Source organism: Manis javanica, chromosome 10 (genome assembly GCF_040802235.1).
Source record: "Manis javanica isolate MJ-LG chromosome 10, MJ_LKY, whole genome shotgun sequence".
Lineage (NCBI taxonomy): Eukaryota > Metazoa > Chordata > Mammalia > Pholidota > Manidae > Manis > Manis javanica.
The window spans coordinates 66,652,319-66,673,918 of record NC_133165.1 but is presented as its reverse complement, the minus strand read 5'-3'; the positions used below and the strand labels follow the sequence as shown (position 1 = coordinate 66,673,918).

Sequence of the window (21,600 nt, the reverse complement as noted above, 5' to 3'; positions counted from 1 at the left end):
TGATCACTAAGCCTAAGTCACAGCGTTAGCCTAATGGAATCTGCTGTGGACTTAATGACCAGCTACAGAGATTTTACCAGCCTGGTATTTGCATTGCTCTCACCCTCTCCTCTACCTTCATGCCCCCTGTTTCCCCAGTCTGCTGGGCAGACACAAAGAGAAGTGCAGAGGTATCTGGTGAAACATGGCCAAGAGAAAGGAGGCTGGAGTGGGCAGGGTGAGACCTCAGCTCTTAATCGCAAAGACAGTGAAGTTTAGGCTTCACCCCAAAGGCAAATGGAAACTATTCATGAGTAATTAACCGGAGAGTAACAAGAGCAAAGTATTTTTTTTTTTAAATCCCTCTAGCCCTGGACTTGGCGACTGCAGCTAGAGGACTGATAAGCAGGCCAGATGCCAATGATGGTGGGTGTGCGGGAAGTGAGGGCGTTCGAGACACACTTAGGTTTGCATGATCAAGGCTGGTGACTACCCAGACTCACTGAGGCTAAAGGAAAAAGGAGAGGTAAATAATACCAGCTTCTGTTTATCGAATGCTTCTAAAGTATTAGTCACTTAATAACTATTACCTATATTTATTCCAGGAGTCTTATAGGTCGGTCTTATTTTCATTTTACAAGTGAAAACAATATGTGTCCCAGAGAAGTGAAGTTATATGCTCTGAGAAATATAGCAATTAGGGATTTGGACTCAGTTCCATGGTCTTTTCAGTGTGCCACACTACCTTGTAACAATTGAAAAGGAAAGAGAAGAAATTCTATTGAAAACCAATTCTCACCCTTAAAGCTATAACTTCTTTGCCTACCTCTTACCTGATTTTAGAGCCTGTTAGTTGTGTAAATCCATTTTATATATTTAAAGTATGAGTTTTCTCTAAAAGGTTGGCCGGACACCTCTTAGATGCTGCTGAACAATTAGAGGCTATTTTACAAATCAGTGTGCTTGGTGTATGAGCGACTAGTAAAATAATTTTGGATGGCTTTTGATTTTTTTGTGAATACTCTGAAAATCAATTATTTCTGCTATCTTCAAGCTTCAGGGCCAATGCAGGTAGACCTTTGGCTGGATCACACTTCCCCTTCTCACATTATAAAAAAATTATATTCCTTCCCACATCAGTCAAGGACAAAACTTGTTTCCTGATTTACACAATAATTGGGCATTTGACATTGAGAAATTATAACGAAATAGCTAACTGATTTTTCAAATGTGATAAAATGTAGTCTTGTCTGGAAAGAGATGGGAATGTTCCCATTTTGACTTCCTCTTTCAGAAGAGCATTCTGATTTCATTTCTTTGTTAAGTATGATCTTTGGGCTTAAGGTTCCTCATAACCAATTGTGCAAATGCAACTGCATATTCACTAAATTTCTTTTGATTGAACTAGAAATCAGTGAATTCAGTCTGTAAATGAGCTCTGGTAACATCACTAAATGTTGGGGGAGAAGAAATTGTTGCAAATAGGGAAATGAGATCACATATGTGTATTTTTGTCCCTTCTTGATGAATGAACATTTTATTGCTACCCTTAACAAGCAAAGAAGATAATATGCTAAGTATCTTATTAACGATAATGTGTATGTACACATTTAATTGCATATAATGCTATTCTCTTTCTGGGCATCACTCTAAGTGGTTTGGGATGCAGCTCCTCCATCTTCTCACCCCCCACCCCCACTCAGGTCAGTATAATCCCACTGCCAGGTGGCTAGTTGCTGGCATGGGAACAGTTACTTCCAGCTCAGTCAAACAAAAGCTGAACTCACAAACATAGTGCATTTACACCTGGGCCTCTCAACGAACGCACCCAAAATGATAAGGGCTGATATCAGTGTTTCACATGTTTGTTTTAGAAAACAGTTTCCTTGACGGTTGATTCAAAATGATTTTCAATTAAAGAGTAACTTAGTAAATTAGGGAAGTAATATAGAATGATAAACTCTAATCTGCTTTAAAAAAATGAATAGATATTTTAACATCTAGGGACTTAAAATATTTTCAGGTTTCATCATAAGTACACTATCTTCTAAAATAGAAAAGTTTATGCACACACACACAAACTACTATTTGTGAAAAAGAGTGGGAATAAAATAAACCTAAATGCAGAAGAACTGTCTTTAAAATATCTTCCTTATGTAAGAAATTCGATTACACTGTAAGTTAAATATCTGTGTGTACTGTGGTGTGTGAAAAATGGTTTAGACCTGAATATCATGATGGGACCATGACATGGCTTTCTAAGTAGTCTCCTTACCTCCAGTTTCTCTCCCCTCCAACGTATTCTGCAACCAGGGCATGCCAGTCTGGAACTCAGAGGACTTGGTGTTTATACCACACATTTGTCAGTCACATGTCATTCATAACATCATTGTCCTTTATTGTAGTTTACTATCACATTGTCCTTACATTCATCATCATGAGCTCTGAGGGCTTATGCTCTAAGTCTTCTTCTCTGCCTTCTCAGTGTACAATATAGATACTCAACAAAAGTAGTAAAAGCACTGTGCAAAATATGCTTTCCACCTATTAAGGTGTTTCTCCTCTCTTGACCACATGTGCTGAAACAGGTTTCTGACATTACCACTGATTCAACAAAGCAATACAAACTTGCAACTTAAAACCAACCACAAACTATGGAAAGGATGTTTGTCTGAAACACTAGAAAGTGGTTACAAAAGGTAGCCCAGAATTTTGAAAAGAGAATAACTTTTTTATAGAGTTAACTCAGGCCCCTGGAATAAAGCAGAAATAAGACCATATGTTTATTCTTCATGCAAAAGCAGGTTAAAAAAATTGAAGGCATGACTCAACACTTTATTTAAAGTTAGCAAGGGAAAAAAGTTTTATATTTAAATTGCCAAAAAATTATTTATGAGTAATTGTATTATGGAAGAAGGTTCTGTGTAGTTATAAAGCTAAGTTCTTTGTACATTCATTAACCAAGTACATAATAAATGTTGATTGAATATCTTCTATGGAATAGGCACTGTATCAATGCTGAGAATACCAAGGTGGAAAAGCATGATTGTTTTCCTCTATAGGACATACAGACCAGTAATCACAATCCAATGTAATATTTGTTTTAGTGTTGGTCTTCCCAAAGGGCTGATGAAACGTGCAGGGGATTTGACATCTGTGAGGAAGACACAGTGAAACCTTCACAGCATTTCAGCTGAATGAGAATTGGAGGAAGAATAGGATGTTTGGTGGACAACTGAGGTAGGAGATGTGGCAGAAACTTCTAGTGCTCACCCATGTCTGGCTCTTTCTCCTTCTAGGCACAAGGAAGAATTATACTTGCCTATTCCCTTATAGTCAGGCAGAGGTATGTAACTAATTCTGGCCAAAGAGATATAGGTAGATATGACAGGTGTCACTTCCAAGCTTAAGCATTTAATTACTAATGCAAAACACTCCAGCATTCTTTGTCTGCCTTAGCAACTGGTGAAGTGGTATGTGTCAGAATGTGTAGCTACCCAATGGTAGAGCATCTACGGATGGGCTTCATTTGTGTTGCAAATTCTCCACAATTATACAAAATTATAACATGTGTATTGTATATGTATGCTTTTGTCAAAATAAAGTAAAAAATTTTGTTTTTTATCCACTTATTCTTAAAGGAAAAAGTACCTAAAGTCTGTTAATAATCATTGCTGAAAGCTATGTAGAAACTGAAATATTATGAGCAGAAGAAATTTTTTTTCTGTAAAAAAGATCACTATTTGGTAGTTATAGACTAAAGTGATAGACTGCATGTGTTTGGAGAAGAAAGGCAGGAATTAAAGGCAAGGTAATAGTAGAGATGGCGATCTTCAAATGTCCACTTTGCAGAGAGAAGAAATGACCCCATAACTTACTTACCATACTGTTACCACTTCCTGAGTTAGAAGTACTCAGTCCTAAGGAAAAAGTACCGAAGATGAGATGTTTTCTTAAAACCAAAGTTTGGTGGGATTATATGTATATCTACATTAGCATTAGGTTTGTGAATGATCACTATTTGAATCAAAATGCACATACGCCTTCAAGTATTCGCTATAAACCTGAAGTTCAGTAGGGTAAATCTATGTTTATGGGAAATTTATTAGGATTAAAAAGCAAAAAAGCAGGAACTGAAAGCCATGACACTAATAAGAAGGCATCCTCTCTGAAAATTAGGGTAATTCCACCTATTTATGTATCATAACATTGTATTCAGCTGGGCTTCTTTGTAGAATACAGTTTAGAGTAATCAGTAAATCCTATTACTGTGCTAAGTTTAGTTAACTAATACAAAGTTTCAGTAAAACTTAGTAGCTCACTTAGGTAGTTATTAATAATTAATCCTTTGGTGTATATACAAATACATGGAATTGAGCACCATTAGTCCATGAAAATGAAATCTCTCATTTTAGATTCATTCATGGTCTCTTAGCAGGATTGTGGACTGCAAATCATTCTTTGAGGGTTTGCTGTTACAACAGATGAGAGAAACAGTGAAAGGCCAAGAAAAAATAAGGCAGGAGGTACAGAGAGAAGGGGTCAGGTAAGAGATATGAGGGATCAGAATCAACAGAATTTTTTGATTGCTTGTGTGGGGAAATATAAGGTAGAAGGAAAAAAACTAGCTTGAGTTTTGAGTTTCTAGTGGGTCAGTGATGGGGATGCAGGATGGTAGATAAACTTGGAGGACGACAGGGTGCATAGGAGATGATGAGTCCAGTTTTGAGTGTGCTGTGTTTGAGATCTCAAGTGGATATGCTCGGTAGGCAGCTGGATCCTGGGATTCTTCAGCTCAGAAAAAAGGGCCTGGGCTGGAACTGTAAGTTCCTAACTTAGAAAAGTGAAACATTCATACCATAGTTTGATTCCTCTAACATTTATAATAATAAATAGGAACTCCAATTTTCAAAAATAATTCTATTATATCTCCTGATAAATATAGACAACCAGGATTAGGGGAGGGAGAAGCCAGAGCCAATTAACATTCTTGAAATACAGTGTTGGAGAGGAAAACTTTTTCTCTGCCCTTTACCTGGTCTAAGAATCAACTTGATATGAAGTGGCTTAACGGGAGAAAACAAAATCTCTGAAACTATGGGGAATCCATGAAGACATGAGGTTCCAAAGTCAGCCAGGAACAATGATATATATCTGTCATCCTGAACTAAGGAAGGGAGCAGAGTTCTGGGACTTCAAAGGGAAAGGGAAGCAATTCACAGCAATTCACAGCAGTAAATGTTTGGTAAATAAATGTTCGCTGGGTCACAACTGCATACAGGAAGGAATTTTAACAGACAGACTTTGCTAAAATCCTCCTTGTCTACCACTCGTAGTTCATATTACAATGTAGGTATCTATGGAGAGAGCGCTATTCATGGAGCAGGCCCTCTGCGTAAACTCTTTTTAGGCTGTTAAGAGGAAAGTCACAGTTTCTTTCTGAGACTTTTGGGCCTTGATTTTTTCAGGTCTGACATAATCTGCCTGCCAAAGTGGTGCATCTTGGGGCAGCCTGCCTTTGACCCCTACAACTGCAGGAGCAACTACATATTTATAATCAGAAATTCTCGATGAGTGAAGCCTCCACTGCCCAGTTTCTTGGAATTATATTCTACACGTCCTTTTTTTCCTTATCAACTTCTCCCTTTGTAAATCATGACATTTGTGTTACCATTTATGTTGCTGCTGTTTGAATTTTCATTGCTGTATAACTTACATTTAGTAAAGTTTGCAAATTTTAAGTGTGCAGCTGAAGGAATTCTTACATGTTTCTATGTAATCAACACAGGGACCAACATAGAGAATATATCCAGCAACCCAGAAGGTTCACTTAGCCTCCTTCCAATCGACAGTTCTCCAAAGGTAGCTACTATTTGGATCTGATTTACCATTAGTTTTTCCTATTCTGAGCTTCATAAAAATGGAACCAGAGAGCATGTTTTCTTCATGTGTGGCTCATCTCATTCCACCTGACATCTTTGAGATTCATCATGTGTTACCACTCTGTAACAGTAGCTCATTTTTTTTCTGTGTTGTATTATTTTGTGTAAATATACCACAACTTATTCATTCTAATATTGATAGATTATTTTTCATCTGTAAACAGGAAGTTACTATGAACAGTCCTGCACATGTGTTTGGTAGACATATGCACTTGCTTCTCTTGAGTATCATCCAGGAAGTGGAATTGTTGGGTCATGAGATAGGTTTATTGACCTTTCATAAATCCTGTCAGTTTTCCAAAATAGTCATGCATATTTAGGCTTCCCCCAACAGTGATGAAAGTTCTCATTTCTCCACACTCTAGGTATTACCAAAACTTTTCATGGTAGCCTATCTGGTGAGTAGGAAGTGGTATCTTAGTGTTTCATGAAAACAGCTTTCTTGAGGTATAATATGCATGAAATAAGCTTCACCTATTTACAGTGTACAAGTTGACATGTTTTGACATACATATACATCCTTGAAACAACAGAACATGCCTGAAAGTGAGCCAGCATAGGAAATATCAAGAAGGACTACATTTTACGTTAAACCTTCATCTTGAGGCTCAAAGGTTAAAAGGTAAAATTCCTAAAATGTCTTTTAAGAAGAATTTATAGTAAGCCATAAGCCAGCCATATGGTCAACAATCAACTGACCATATCATAAGCCAACGATAGGTGCTGGTGGGAATATAAAATGGTAAAACCCCTTTGGAAAATAGTTTGGAAGCTTCTGAAAAAGTTAAACATACACTTGTTATTCAATTCAGGCATTCTAATGTACCAAGGATCAATGACCAGTCCCTGTTTAAGCCAGGAGAATCATTGCCTGAGGTGAGAAAGAGAAATTACAAAAATTATTTGTGTCATCTTATCTTATAAAAACATAAAAAAGGTCCACTCCAGAACTAGTAGACCTAGTATCTGAATTCAGCAAAGTTGTGGGATACAAAATTAACACACAGAAATCTGTTGCATTCCTATACACTAATGGTGAACTAGCAGAAAGAGAAATCAGGAAAACAAGTCCATTCACAAATGCATCAAAAAGAATAAAATACCAGGAATAAACCTAACCAAGGAAGTGAAAGACCTGTACCCTGTAAATGATAAGACACTCTTAAGAGAAATTAAAGAGGACACTAATAATGGAAATTCATCCCATTGTCCTGGCTAGGAAGAATTAATAGTGTCAAAATGGCCATCCTGCCTAAACCAATCTATAGATTCAATGTAATCCCTATCAAAATACCAACAGCATTCTTCAATGAACTAGAGCAAATCATTCTAAAAGTCATATGGAATGACAAAAGACCCCGAATAGCCAAAGCAGTCCTGAGAAGGCAGAATAAAGCAGGGGGAATTACACTCCCCAACTTCAAGCTCTACTACAAAGCCACAGTAATCAAGGCAATTTGGTACTGGCACAAGAACAGACCCATAGAACCACAGGAACAGAATAGAGAGCCCAGATATAAACCCAAGCATATATGGTCAATTAATATACAATAAAGGAGCCATGGATATACAATGGGGAAGTGATAGCCTCTCCAACAGCTGGTGTTGGCAAATCTGGATAGCTACATGTAAGAGAATGAAACTGGATTATTGTCTAACCCCATACACAAAAGTAAACTCAAAATGCATCAAACACCTGAATGTAAGTCATGAAACCATAAAATACTTAGAAAAATTATAGGCAAAAATCTCTGGGACATAAACATGAGCAACTTCTTCATGAACATATCACCCTGGGCAAGGGAAATAAAAGCAAAAATGAAGAAGTGGGACTATATCAAACTAAAAAACTTCGGTGCAGCAAAAGACACCATCAGTAGAACAAAGAGACATCCTACAGCATGGGAGAATATATTCATAAATGACATATCCAATAAGGGGTTGACATCCAAATTATATGAAGAGCTCATGTATCTCAACAAACAAAAAGCAAATAAGCCTATTAAAAAATGGGTAGAAGAGCTGAACAGACACTTTTCCAAAGAAGAAATTTAGATGGCCAACAGGCACATGAAAAGATGCTCCACATCATTACTCATCAGGGAAATGCAAATTAAAACCACAATGAGATATCACCTCACACCAGTAAGGATGGCCAGCATCGAAAAGACTAAGAAAAACAAATACTGGCGAGGATGTGGAGAAAGGGGAACCCTCCTACACTTCTGGTGGAAATGTAAGCTAGTTCAACCATTGTGGAAAGCAATATGGGAGTTCCCCCAAAAACTAAAAATAGAAATACCATTTGATCTGGGAATCCCACTCCTTGGAATTTACCCACAGAATACAATTTCTCAGATTCAAAAAGACATATGCACCCCTATGTTTATCACAGCACTTTTTACAATAGTCAAGATATGGAAGCAACCTAAGTGTCCATCAGTACATGAATGGCTAAAGAAGATGTGGTACATATACACAATGGAATACTATTCAGCCATAAGAAAGAAACAAATCCTACCATTTGCCATAACATGGATGGAACTGGAGGATATTATGCTCAGTGAAATAAGCCAGGTGAAGAAAGACAAGTGCCAAATGATTTCCCTTGTTTATGGAGTATAACAATGAAGCAAGACTGAAGGAACAAAATAGCAGGAGACTCAGAAACTCCAAGAAGGAACTAGTCGTTACCAAAGGGGTGTGGGAGGGTAGGTGGGGAGGGAGGGAGAAGGGGACTGAGAAGTATTATGTTTAGTACATGTGGTGTGGGGGATCACGGGGAAAACAGTGTAGCACAGAAGAGGCAAATAGTGAATCTGTGGCATCTTGCTGCACTGATGGACAGTGACTGCATTGGGGTATGGGTGGGACTTGATAATATGGATAAATGTAGTAACCACATTGTTGATTCATGTGAAACCTTCATAAGAGTGTATATCAATAATACCTTAATCAAAAATAAATAAATGAATAAATAAATAAAATAAATAAAAATGTAACTTCACCAGATAAATAAATATATAAAGAGAGCAGAAGAAAACTTTGAGAGGTGATGTTTATGGCATAGAGAGTAGTGATGATTTCAAGGATGTTTATGTATCTCCAAACTCATCAAGTTTATACATTAAATATGTACAGCTTTGCCTGTATCAATTATACTTTACTAAAATGCTTTCAAAAAAAGAAAGAAAATAAAATTGCAGCCTCATCCATGCTCACCCCCAGAACTCCCAAATCCCTTGCCTTGCTCTAATTTTCTTTAACTTAATTCTCCCAACCTAATACTTCAGTCAACTTACTTATTATTACTATATTTAATGTTTATTTTCTGACTTTCTCCTCTAGAATGCTAGCACCATAGTGCTGGGACCTTTATTTACTGACTGATAAACTTCAAAGTGCTGAGAACAGTACCTGGCACTCACCAGGTGCTTAATAAAGATTTTTGAAGAAACGTTTACAGATGCCTGCTTATGTACATAGTCCATAGTTTCAATTTATCGTTACTATTAGGTTGGTAAGGTCAACCAGGAGGCCAACTCTTCTAGGTGAGAAAAGCAAGGACTTCTTCATTTGCAAGTTTGACATAATGCCCTAGATAGATTACATCTAAATGGAGCTTCTCAACAAAGGGACTTTGCCCAAAGCCCCATCTTTGCGCAGCGTCCAACACTGTCTTTGGCAGTAAGGATGCTCCGCTATCTGGGTGTGGCCCCGCCCATGTGGTCTTGACTGAATGTCCCGCTTAGTTTTCAGATGCGCCTGAGCAGCTCTGAGGAATGGCTTGTCGGTTCAGGTCTCACCACGAGGAACGTTTCTCATTAGCAGGTCTGTGGAGATCCTTCCTGGGCTGTTTATCCTCCTGCGACTCAAAAAAGCATTCTTCCTCATAATCTCTCTCTTTGTTTTTTAATTGAAATATAGATATGCAATCCTAATAGTCTCTTTTGTCAATCTTTTTCATTATCGATTGCTAAAAACAAAGTGATAATTTCTTAATTTATGATTACAATGGTGATTTGGGCTGAATATTTCAATCCCTTTTCAACTACTCTGTGGTATATAAAACAGTTTCTGATTTACTTATATTACAAATAGAAATATGTTACTGTGTACATTATAGGACAGTAGATTTGGACTCAATATAAGAAATTTTAACAAATAGACAATCAGGATATAGAACAGGCTGACTCCTAATATATAAATTATCCCAATCATTGGAGATGATTTAACTGAAATGCCCGGAAAAGGCAAATCTATAGAGACAGTGAAAATTAGTGGTTGCCTGGGCATAAAGAAGAGAATGGGAGTGACTGCAAACTGGTTGCTTTCTTTTAGGAGTGACGAAAATATTCTAATATTAAAATAATACAACTCTGTTAGTTTACAGAAAGTCGTTGAATTGTACACTAAAACGGGTGACTTCTATGGGGGTGCATATCAGTTTGCTAGGGCTGCTGTACCAAAGTGCCAAGCTCTGGAGGCTGAACGTCCGAGGCCAAGGGGGCAGTTGGGTGGGATCCCTCTGAGGGCTGGGAGGTGCCTGCTGGAGGCTGAGACGGCTGGATTAAGTTCTTAAAATAAGACAGCAGCAATGAGGTTTGTCACGCTGATTGACTCTCCCTTTCATGAACGACTCCTCTGCAGCACAAGATGCTGTTTGATAGCATTTCACCCACAGCAGAACTTCTTTCAAAATTAGAGTTAATCCTCTCAAACTCTGCCTCTGCTTCATCAACTACATTTATGGAATATTCTAAATTGTTTCTTGTTACTTCAGCAATTGTCACAGAATCTTTACCAGGAGTAGTTTCCATCTCAAAAAACCACTTTCTCTGCTCATCCATAAGAAGCAACTCCTCATCCTTCAATTTTTACCACTGGAGGCAGCAATTCAGTCACATCCTCAAGCCCCACTTCTAGCTCTAGTCCTTTTGCTATTTCTACCTCACCTGCAGTTCCTTCCACACAGTAGCTGCACAGCATAATAAACCAAAGTGCAATACAAGGAGGTATGCAAATTATATAATAAAATTATTTAAGAAAAACAACTAATATTAATTGAGCACTTAGTAGGTACTATGCTAAATACCTTACATTTATCGTCTAATTTGATCCACTCAATAACACTGTGAGGTAAGTATAATCATGTCCACTTTACCCATGAAGGAAGTAAGGTTAAATTATTTATGTGGTCATAAAGCCAGTAAGCAGTGCAAACATGATTCAAACCATATTAGTCAGCCTAGATAGTCTATACTTTTAATCCCTATGTTAACACCTCCATGTGCTGGGCCATCAGGTCCTCCAACATCAGTTTTGTAATCTCAATTGAATGCAAGAGAAAACTGAGACTCAGAAAAATTAAGCAACCTGTCCAAGTTCACACAGTCTATAATTGGGCTTTCTCCAAAACTCAAGCCATTTCTAAGTATGATGGTATTTCTCGTTGGATATAACTGTGGCTCTCACCGTTTTGATGGGAGATTTCCAGGGCAAGAAAAAACCTCTTGACACAGAACAGATTCTCAATAGATAGCTGTGGAATAAAGAGAACATACGCAAAAAGGGCTAGTCTATATTTTTAACTTCACAATGATGGTCAAAGGAATCCGCTCATGCTGGAGACTGAGCTGCCACAAGCCTGCAATTCTGGAAACTAATTGGGAAGCAAGTCAGGGGAATCATCTTACATGTAGTTCATGATACAGACCCCAGAAGGTATCTCTGGGCTGAATATCTTTGTATGGGGAAATGGGCATCCTCATAATCTGCTGGTACAAGTGCCACCTGGAGTGAACTTTTCATGGGGCTACCTGGCAATGCTTCTCAAAAACCGTACACACACACACACACACACACACACACACACACACACACACACAAACCCTTATGTCCCAACAACGCCTCATCTAAGAATTTGTGTTAAAGAAATGATTGGAAACAACCTAAACATTCAGTAATAAAAGAATAATTATGGTATAATCATAGAAAGGGGTGATATGCAGTCCTAATTGATGTTGCTTTTTATTATTGTTCTAGATAAAGGTCATGATATAGAGCAAAAAATAAAACCAGTTACAAAGCAGTTCACAGTAAAAGAAATGCAAGTAGCCAGTAGGGATATGAAAGGATAGCTAATCTCATTCAGAATGTAAAGTGATGCAAATGAAAGGAAGAAAACATTTTTCACTATGTTATTGGCAAAGAGTTGCCCAGTGGATAGGGTAACAGGCACATTAATGCACACAGTTGTTGAAAGTATAGATTGGAACACATTTGGGGGAAATTTGGCAATATCATTAAAATTTTAAAAATACATATGCCCTTTTTTGACCTAGCAATATTACTCCTAGCAATTTTACTTTGTCCTATAGAAATACATATATATACAGATATGTTCATTACAGCACAAACTGTGGTAGCAAAAAACTTGGAAACAAGTTAAATGTTCATCAATAGTTAAATGATTAAATAAATGTTAGAACATTCATAGAACATTCATACAGTGAAACATAGGTACATCTTAAGTGATGTCAACCTTGATGTGCTATTTTGAAAGGTGTTTATATCAGTCAGGGTGCAGCCAAGAACACAAAACTCACATTAGAAAACCAAAGGAATTTAATACAAGAATTAATTACTAAAGTTTAGAGGCAAACTATTTTATATGCAGAGAATGGGGATCCAAGGACACAGGCAGCTTTCAGGCGAGGCACAGGCAGGCAGGGAGTTGGGAGGGCAGGGTCAAGTTTCCTCTGACCAAGGCCATGTCTTCTACTCTCCCTGCCTTTCTTTGTGTACAACTTCACTCTCTGTAGACCAACTTTCTACTCTTTCCCAAGCATATTGCTGCATGAGCCCTAGTTTGAGCATCAGAAATTGCTGAAGATAATCGTAGGAGATAATCTGATTAATCTAGAGTGAGTTCAACATCTGTCCAAATCCAATCATCTCTAGGAAGGCAGAAGGGCCAGAGAGTTCACCTCTGTAAGTGAGGATTGCCTTTCTCACCAGAGCAGCCTTGGCTGAGGAGATCCTGTACTATTGGCAACATGGGAAACTGGATTGGTACCGCTGCCATCTAAGGTAGGGAATTCATAGTGGGCAGAAGATCAGAACGGAAGAGGGTCACTTAAGTTTTGGACATGTTCAATTGAGATGCCAATAGAACATCCAAATACATTATCTAGGAGGGAACTGAATATAGAGTCCAGAGATCAGCATGGAAATTCAAACTGGAAATCTGGGGCTGGGACAATCAGCATAAAACAGTATTTGAAACCATGGGTAAGAAAAAAAATGCTGGCCCAAGACAGAACCCTAAAGAATAAAAAATATTTATGGGATAAACAGAGGAAGAGGGAAAGCTAAAAGAAATGGAGAAAAATTGGACAAAAGAATTGATGAAAATATAAACAAAAATCTTAGAGAAGGGAAAGAGTAAGTTTCAAGGGAAAGGAAGTGGTCAATTCTGTTAAATTACGATAACCCCTGTAAACTGCCCAGTGGAATATGGTCCCAAGGACTCTGATGATATGGGCATCAGAGTGAAGGAAGGATGAGTTTAGGTTAGGAAATGGACTCCTCATTTTTAATGCTTTGCAGTCACTCATGAAACAGGGAGGTGCCATGCCTTGGTGAGGTGAAATAGAAGAAGTCAGTCTGTGTTTATGCTTCACAGTTCTGCCAACCTCTTTTCCACAGGGTAACTTGGACTAACCTAGTCAGCTCTGGACATTTACAAAGGCCCAATATTACGTTTTTACTCTGAATTCAGAGAGCAAATCTGAGAGTTCCTCCCTCTGGACGTTGGTGATTCCTGAATATTCCTAGCCTGAAACATTAGAAGGCTCGGTCACCTGCGGCCCTGGGGTGCCATGTGGTCGTCTGCCTGTTTGAGTATGGCCTGTGAACTAAAGATGTTTCTTACATTTTTCAAAGTTTGACAAAATGTCAAATGAAGGATATAACACTTTGTGATGTGAAAATTACATGGCATTCAAATTTTAGTGTCTTAGACAGATTGTCTAAGAACACAGTGCCCATTTGTTTAGGAGTGGCTGCTTTCATGCTACAATAGCAGTGGCAGAATGTATAGTCCACAAAGCCTAAAGTAGTTACTACCTGGCCCTTTTCAAAACACGTTTGCAGACCTCTACCCTAGAAGATTGGACAGTGCAGTGCTGGGACTTCAGGTTGCTCTTAGAGAGATAAAAATAGCTTAGCTCTGGTGGCCAAACCTCAATAAAAACTTACTCTAATTTTGTCAAATCTTCTCAGGTCTTAAATATAGGAACAACCCTGGTATAAGTTGTTCTGAATGCCCTCATTTCTGGCCAAATCCAGGAGTTTTTGCCTTTGACTTATTTGTGTTTCCTTGAGACACAGCTAGGCAAGACTCTGTGCCTAGTATTGGGACAGGCCAAAGCAGATGGAGGGAAAGCCAAGATCTGTAACTAGACTCGTGTTTTGGTGTGGAATGGAGCCAGGCAGGTACTGGAAGTTAAGCAGCAGAGAACAATAAACTGCCAGCCACCGTTTATTGAGTACTTCCTGTATGCTGGGCATGCCAAGTGCTTTACATAGTTATCAAGATAAACAAAACTAACTCCCTTTTTCCACCAAGAGTGCGAACTTCGAATGATGATAAAATGAGTACATCATTGTTTCACATGGATCTGGGAAACCACCGATTCCAGATTTCCGTTTTCAGGTGAGTGAACCACAATACGAAAGAGAGGCAAGCAAGATGCTGCGTCTGGCAGTTCAGAGGAAGGTGAGCTTATCTGGGAGTGGGGAAAGGGATATTTGGGCCTGGAGGAAGGAAATATTTATAAAAAGGAAGAAGATGGAAGGTGTGAGAGACAGGAGATTGCAGGGTACATGAAGATTCTACTGGTGGAAATGGAAGGTTCGAATTAAAATTTTTAACTTACAAATTTATTTTCAATTTGCCATGAAAGCCCTTCTGACTATGCCTAACAGCAGAGGTCTTCCTACCGTCAATTACACACTGACTCACAACCCTACTGCAGACTGCATTGAGGTGCTCCAAAGGGTGTGGCCCAGGATCCCCAGGATCCCCTGGATGGGCAGCAAGGTATGGGCAAGTGCTTGCGGGAGTCCCAGCAGCAGCCACTGATCATGCAGCTTAGATGGGAGGGAGGAAGGCGCTCACCAGCCAGCATGGAAGCTGCCTCAGCTGACAGGCCTCACTCCCCTCAGGAGCTGATACCTCTTTTAACAACTTCATAGGTATGGCTTCCAGGGTTTCTGTGAGAGACACATCGATTACTAGAGTCACAGCACTCAGGGAAGCCCCAAGATGTGACTTCATGCCTGGGACTGATAGTTCCTCACTCCAGATGCAGTTTACCCAAGAGGGGTCATTTTTCTCCTATGCGCAGTGCTGCCTAGCAGCAGGGTTGACACACTGTCCTCATCACGTTGCCTCAGAAACAAGCTAGAAAGTTAACTAAGTGTCAAATTCTCATGCAGAAAGGGAAGAGGTTTTGTTAACCCTTTACCCATTCTCCCTAAAACCCACTTCAATTTCAGTGCTTTCCTCAAAAGTAACTCCTGTTAATAACTTTCAAATATTTATTGACCACCATTTGTATTTTTTCTTTTGTGAATTATGTTATATATGTTCCATAGTATATATAATAAATACACATAATACAACATATTACATGTTACTACTATCTATGGCATATATATATATTGAAGTACTGCTGTATACACACATATAAATATTTTTATTTGAGTATTATCAGATATGTAACCATTTTTTTTATCAGGGCAGCTTGTTGCTGGGAGTGATTAAGTGTTGGGGCTTCGGAATTACTTGAGTTTTCTCAGCTCAAGTGCTTCCTAGTATGTGCCCTCCTTCAACCTTGAGCAAAGCATTTAATCTCCTTCAACCTCACTTTTCTTATTTGTTAAATGGGGATAATAATATGCATTAATTGGACTGTCTCTAGCTAAGTGTGGGGCCATAAAGCACTCATTAAATATAACACTTGGCATTATTTTAAAAAGTGAGATAAAATTCACACACTACAAAGTCCTCAAATCAGTGGCTTTTTAGTATATTCACAAGGTTGTGCAGCCATCATCAATATCTAATGCCAGAGTATTTTCATCACCCCAAAAGGAAATTCTGTATCCTATTACTTCTGACCCTACCCCATCCTCATCCCTTGGAAACCCCTAAACACTTTCTATCTCTACAGACTTGCCCATTCTGGGCATCTCATGTAAGTGAATGGTACATATGTGGTCTTTGTGTCTGGCCCCTTTCATTTATCATAGTGTTTACACAGTTCATCTATACTGTATATGGCATTTTTCAGCACTCCATTCATTTTTATTGCTGAATAATAATCCATTGTATTGATATACACCATTTGATTTATCCATTTGTCAGTTGATGGACATTTGGGTTGTTTCCACTTTTGGCTATTATGAATAATCCTGCTAGACATACTCATGTACAAGTTTTCGTGTGAATATATGTTTTCAGTTCTCTTAGGCATATACCTAGGAGTAGAATTGCTGGGTCATGTAACTCTGTTTAACTTTTTGAGGAGCTCTCGAACTATTTTCCTCAACAGCCACACCATTTGACATTCTCACCAGCAATGTGTGCTTCAATTTCTTCACAACCTTATGAACACTGTTATTGTCTGTCTTTTATCACAGTCATCCTAGTAGGTGTGAAGTGGTATCTCATGATGGTTCTGATTTGCACTTCCTTAATGACAAGTGGTCTTGAGCATCTTTTCATGTGCATATTATTCATTTATATTTCTTCTTTGGAGAAATGTCTATTCAAATCTTTTGCCCAACTTTTAATTGGCTGTCTTTTTATTATTGAGTTGTGAATTCTTTATATGTCCTGGATACTAGCCTCTTTTCAGACATAATGATTTGTAAATATTTTCTCCCATTCTGTAGATTGTTTCATTTACTTGATAGGGTCCTTTGAAGCATAAGAGATTTTAATGATGAAATACAATTTATCCATTTTTTTCTTTGGTTCCTTGAGCTTTTGATGACATATCCCTATGTATTTTTTTTAAGTTATTATAAATGGAATTGTTTTCTTACTTTCATTTTCAATTCACTGTTAGTATATGGAAATAAATTGATTTTTGTGTATTGATCTTGTATCCTGCAAACTTGCTGAATCCATTTATTAGCCCTAGTTTTTGCGTATAGCTCATAGGATTATCTGGGTTCAAGATCTTATCATCTGCAAATAGAAATAATTTTACTTCTTCCTTTCTGATCTCAATGCCTTTTATTTCTTTTCCTTGCCTAATTGCCCTGGCTAGAATCTCCAGCACAGTGTTGACTAGATGAGGTAAATGCAAACATCCTCATCTTGTTCCTGATCTTAGGAACTGAAAGCATCCTGTCTTTCACAATTATGTGCGATGTTAATTGTGCATTTTTCATAAATGCTCTTCATCAAATTGAGGAAGTCTCTTATATTCTTAGTTTGTTGAATGGTTTTTTTGTTTGTTTCCACTCATTTAAAAATATGTATTACTTTTTTAAAAAGGTATCATTGATATACAATCTTATGAGGGTTTCACATGAGCAGCATTGTGGTTACTACATTAACCCATATAATTGAGCCCCACACTCCCACCGAATAGCACAGTCTATCAGCATAGTAAGATGCTATGGAGTCATTGTTTTCTCTGTGCTATACTGCCTTCCCCATGTCACCCCTACATTATATGTGCTAATCATAACACCCCTTAATCCCCTTCTCCCTCCCTCCCCACCCTTCCTTCTCCACCCCTTCCCTTTGGTAACTGCTAGTCCCTTCTTGGAGTCAGTGTGTCTGCTGCTGTTTTGTTCCTTCAGTTTTGCTTCATTACACTCCACAAATGAGGGAAATCATTTGGTACTTGTCTTTCTCTGTCTGGCTTATTTCACTGAGCATAATATCCTCCAGCTCCATCCATGTTGCAAATGGTAGGATTTGTTTCTTTCTTATGGCTGAATAGTATTTCATTGTGTATATGTACCACATCTTCTTTAGCCACTCATCGACGGACGGACACTTAGGTTGCTTCCATATCTTGGCTACTATAAAAAGTGCTGCAATAGCACTAAACTATGTTTTCTACCTTTATCTTGCATCTACCTACCACTTCAGCATTTTATTAAAAATAAAAATAATAATAATAATAGGAGAAATGTGGGATCAACATATAAATCAAGTACAAAAATCAAATGAATATTCATATTTGACCTGATGGTTTATAGGTCATATTGCATGATCAAAACCGAAAGTTTCTGTGATGACTGCCCTTGTACTGTTCACCATGTAAGAATTTATTCACTCTGTAAGAATTCGTTCACCATGTAAGAACTTGTTCGTTATGCTTCAGAAGATTGGAGACTGACGAGAATTAGGCTTGAGATGGATTAATGATTGTACATTGAGCATTGACCCCCCTATACTGAATTTTATTGTTGTTAACAACCATTTGATCAATAAATATGAGAGATGTCCTCTCAAAAAAAAAAAAAAAAAAAAAAAAAAAAAAGTGCTGCAATAAACATAGGGGTGCATATATCTTCTTGAATCTGAGAAGTTGTATTCTTTGGGTTAATTCCAAGGAGTGGGATTCTGGGGTCAAATGGTATTTCTATTTTTAGTTTTTTGAGGGACCTCCATATTGCCTTCACAATAGTTGAACTAGCTTACATTCCCATCAGCAGTGTAGAAGGGTTCCCCTTTCTCCACATCCTCGCTAGCATTTGTTGTTCTTAGTCTTTTTGATGCTGGCCATCCTTACTGGTGTGAAGTGATATGTTATTGTGGTTTTAATTTGCATTTCCCTGATGATTAGTGATTTGGAGCATCTTTTCATGTGTCTGTTGGCCGTCTGCATTTCTTCTTTGGAGAACTGTCTCTTCATATCCTCTGCCCATTTGTTAATCAGGTTATTTGCTTTTTGGGTGTTGCAGTGTGTAAGTTCTTTGTATATTTTGGAGGTTAACCCCTTGTTGGATATGTCATTTACAAATATATTCTTCCATACTGTAGGATGTCTTTTTGTTCTACTGATGGTGTCCTTTGCTGTACAGAAGCTTTTTAGTTTGATGCAGTCCCATGTGTTCATTTTTGCTTTTGTTTCCCTTGCTTGAGGAGATGTATTCATGAAAAAGTTGCTCATGTTTATATTCAGGAGATTTTTGCCTATGTTGTCTTCTAAGAGTTTTATGGTTTCATGACTTACATTCAGGTCTTTGATCCATTTTGAATTTATTTTGGTGTATGGGATTAAAAAATAATCCAGTTTCATTCTCTTATATGTAGCTGTCCAGTTTTGCCAACACCAGTTGTTGAAGAGGCTGTCGTTTCCCCATTGTATGTCCATGGCTCCTTTATCGTATATTAATTTACCATTTATGCATGAGTTTATATCTGGCTCTCTAGTCTGTTCCATTGGTCTATGGTTCTGTTCTTGTGCCAGTACCAAATTGTCAATTACTGTGGCTTTGTAGTAGAGCTTGAGGTTGGAGAGTGTAATCCCCCAAGCTTTATGCTTCCTTTTCAGGATTGCTTTGGCTATTCAGGGTCTTTTGTGGTTCCATATGAATTTAATAACTATTTGCTCTAGTTCGTTGAAGAATGCTGTTGGTATTTTGATAGGAATTGCATTGAATCTGTAGATTGCTTTAGGCAGGGTGGTCATTTTGACAATATTAATTCTTCCTATTCATGAGAACAGGATGTTTCCATTGATTGGTATCTTCTTTGATTTCTCTCATGACTGTCTTGTAGTTTTCAGAGTATAGGTCTTTCACTTCCTTCCTTAGGTTTATTCCTATGTATTTTATTTGTTTTTATGGAATTGTGAATGAAATTGTTTTCCTGATTTCTCTGCTAGTTCATGATTAGTGTGTAGGTATGCAACAGATTTCTGCATATTTTGTATCTGGCAACTTTGCTGAATTCAGATATTAGATCTAGTAGTTTGGGAGTGGATTCGTTAAGGTTTTTTATGTACAATATCACGTCATCTGCAAACAGTTTAACTTCTTCCTTGCCAATCTGGATGCCCTTTATTTCTTTGTGTTGTCTGATTGCCGTGGCTAGGACCTCCAGAACTATGTTGAATAGAAGTGGGGAGAGTGGTCATCCTTGTCTTCTTCCCAACCTTAAAGGAAAAGCTTTCAGTTTCTTACTGTTCAGTATGATGTTGGCTATGGGTTTGTCATATATGGCCTTTATTATGTTGAGGTATCTGCCATCTATACCCATTTTATTGAGAGTTTTTATCAAGTATGGATGTTGAATTTTGTCAAATGCTTTTTCTACATCTATGGAGATGATCATGTGGCTTTTGTTCTTTTTGTTGATGTGGTGGATGATGTTGATGTATTTTCCATGTATTATTTTAAAGCAGATCTCAGGAGATTGCTAAACTCATTCAATTTTGATCCAGAACTTCATGATTTCCGGTTTCCCACTGTGCTGTAAAAGTTCTTCCATCTCCAAAAAAAGAAAAAACAGTTACTTTTTTTTTTTTTTTTTTTAGCTAGTACCTATATGATCTCCTTGTCTTTGGTCTCAACCTCAAGAGTTTGAAGTCTATTACTATTTAAAAGAAAAAGAAACAACACTGGAGACAATGGGACTAATGCTAGAGAACTGGTACCTGAAATGTCTTCTACAAGAAATTTCAAATGATCTGTTCTTTTAATATTCCATCCAATAGGATTTACCACCACCGTAATCTTCTTACTAATGGCTAGCAAGGTTCTTCTTAGTGTTTTGCATTTATGCCACCTAATGTTTGTATTTGATATAGTTGTAAATTATTCCATTAGTTAAAGAAAGGTTTGAGAAGTTTTAGGCATGAGCAACATATAATTAAAAATGCAACATTTTGAACATGAGAATTAGTATTATTAAGGCAGAAAGGCCTTAATTGTAGATTACTAGTCTGAGTCACACTGCTGGTTGACACAGTTAACTACATAGTCCCATAATCTCCTACCTATAAAATATGAATAGAAGCACTACAGACCTATCGTACTGCTGAGAAAATAAGTTACCTTTTTATCTTCTTTAAAGAAGTGAGCTGTTTAATTAGCTGAGTTTCCTTTAATTGTTCTTAGTCTTATCTTTGTGAAGTAATTAATCCTTAGTAAATATTCTCTTCTACTTGTGGAAGAATGGAGAAATAGAGATCAAGACCTTGTACAATATTTTTTTAATTTTTATAATTCTAAACAAAATTTGCCACTTAAATCAAAAAACTGTTAAGATAAAACTCACATAGTATTCGTTTAAAGCATTTTTAAAATATAGGATTCAATGTTTTTGGTATATTCACAAGATTGTGCGATCACCACTATCTACACAGTATTTCATCACACCAAATGGAAATCCCCTTCTCCCCGTCCCCTGGCAACAACTAGTCAACTCTTTTTTTTTGCAGATTTGCCTATTCCGGACATATCATATAAATGAATCATACATTATGTGGCTTTTGTGTTTTCCTTCTTTCATGTTGTAGCAGAATCATTTCCTTCTTTGGGTTGAATATTCTATTGTATGGATATACCACATTTTATTCATCAGCTGATGGATATTTTGTATTGTTTTATTTTTGGTTATTATGTACAATTCTGTCAC

The 21,600-nt window shown here is 37.6% G+C and overlaps 2 long non-coding RNA genes across 5 annotated transcripts in view; both read left to right on the top strand.

The window, feature by feature from the left end:
- The first annotated feature begins 387 nt into the window (after positions 1-387).
- LOC118972183 (uncharacterized) lies at positions 388-9,856 on the top strand. Of its 2 annotated transcripts, none has more exons than XR_012122342.1 (4): positions 388-505; positions 3,087-3,219; positions 5,448-5,841; positions 9,674-9,856. It is a non-coding gene; the product is annotated as an uncharacterized lncRNA (long non-coding RNA). The 2 variants fall into 2 exon arrangements; XR_012122343.1 differs by lacking the exon at positions 9,674-9,856 and adding an exon at positions 9,270-9,648.
- A 4,336-nt stretch (positions 9,857-14,192) lies between these two features.
- Positions 14,193-21,600, top strand: part of LOC118972181 (uncharacterized) — a 32,794-nt gene continuing 25,386 nt past the window's right edge. For 2 of the 3 annotated variants that reach the window (XR_012122345.1, XR_012122346.1), the window contains exons 1-2: positions 14,193-14,640; positions 14,891-15,027. This is a non-coding gene — a long non-coding RNA (uncharacterized lncRNA). Of the gene's footprint in view, positions 14,704-14,890; positions 15,028-21,600 lie in introns of all 3 variants that reach the window. The other variant, XR_012122344.1, reaches the window with a different exon arrangement.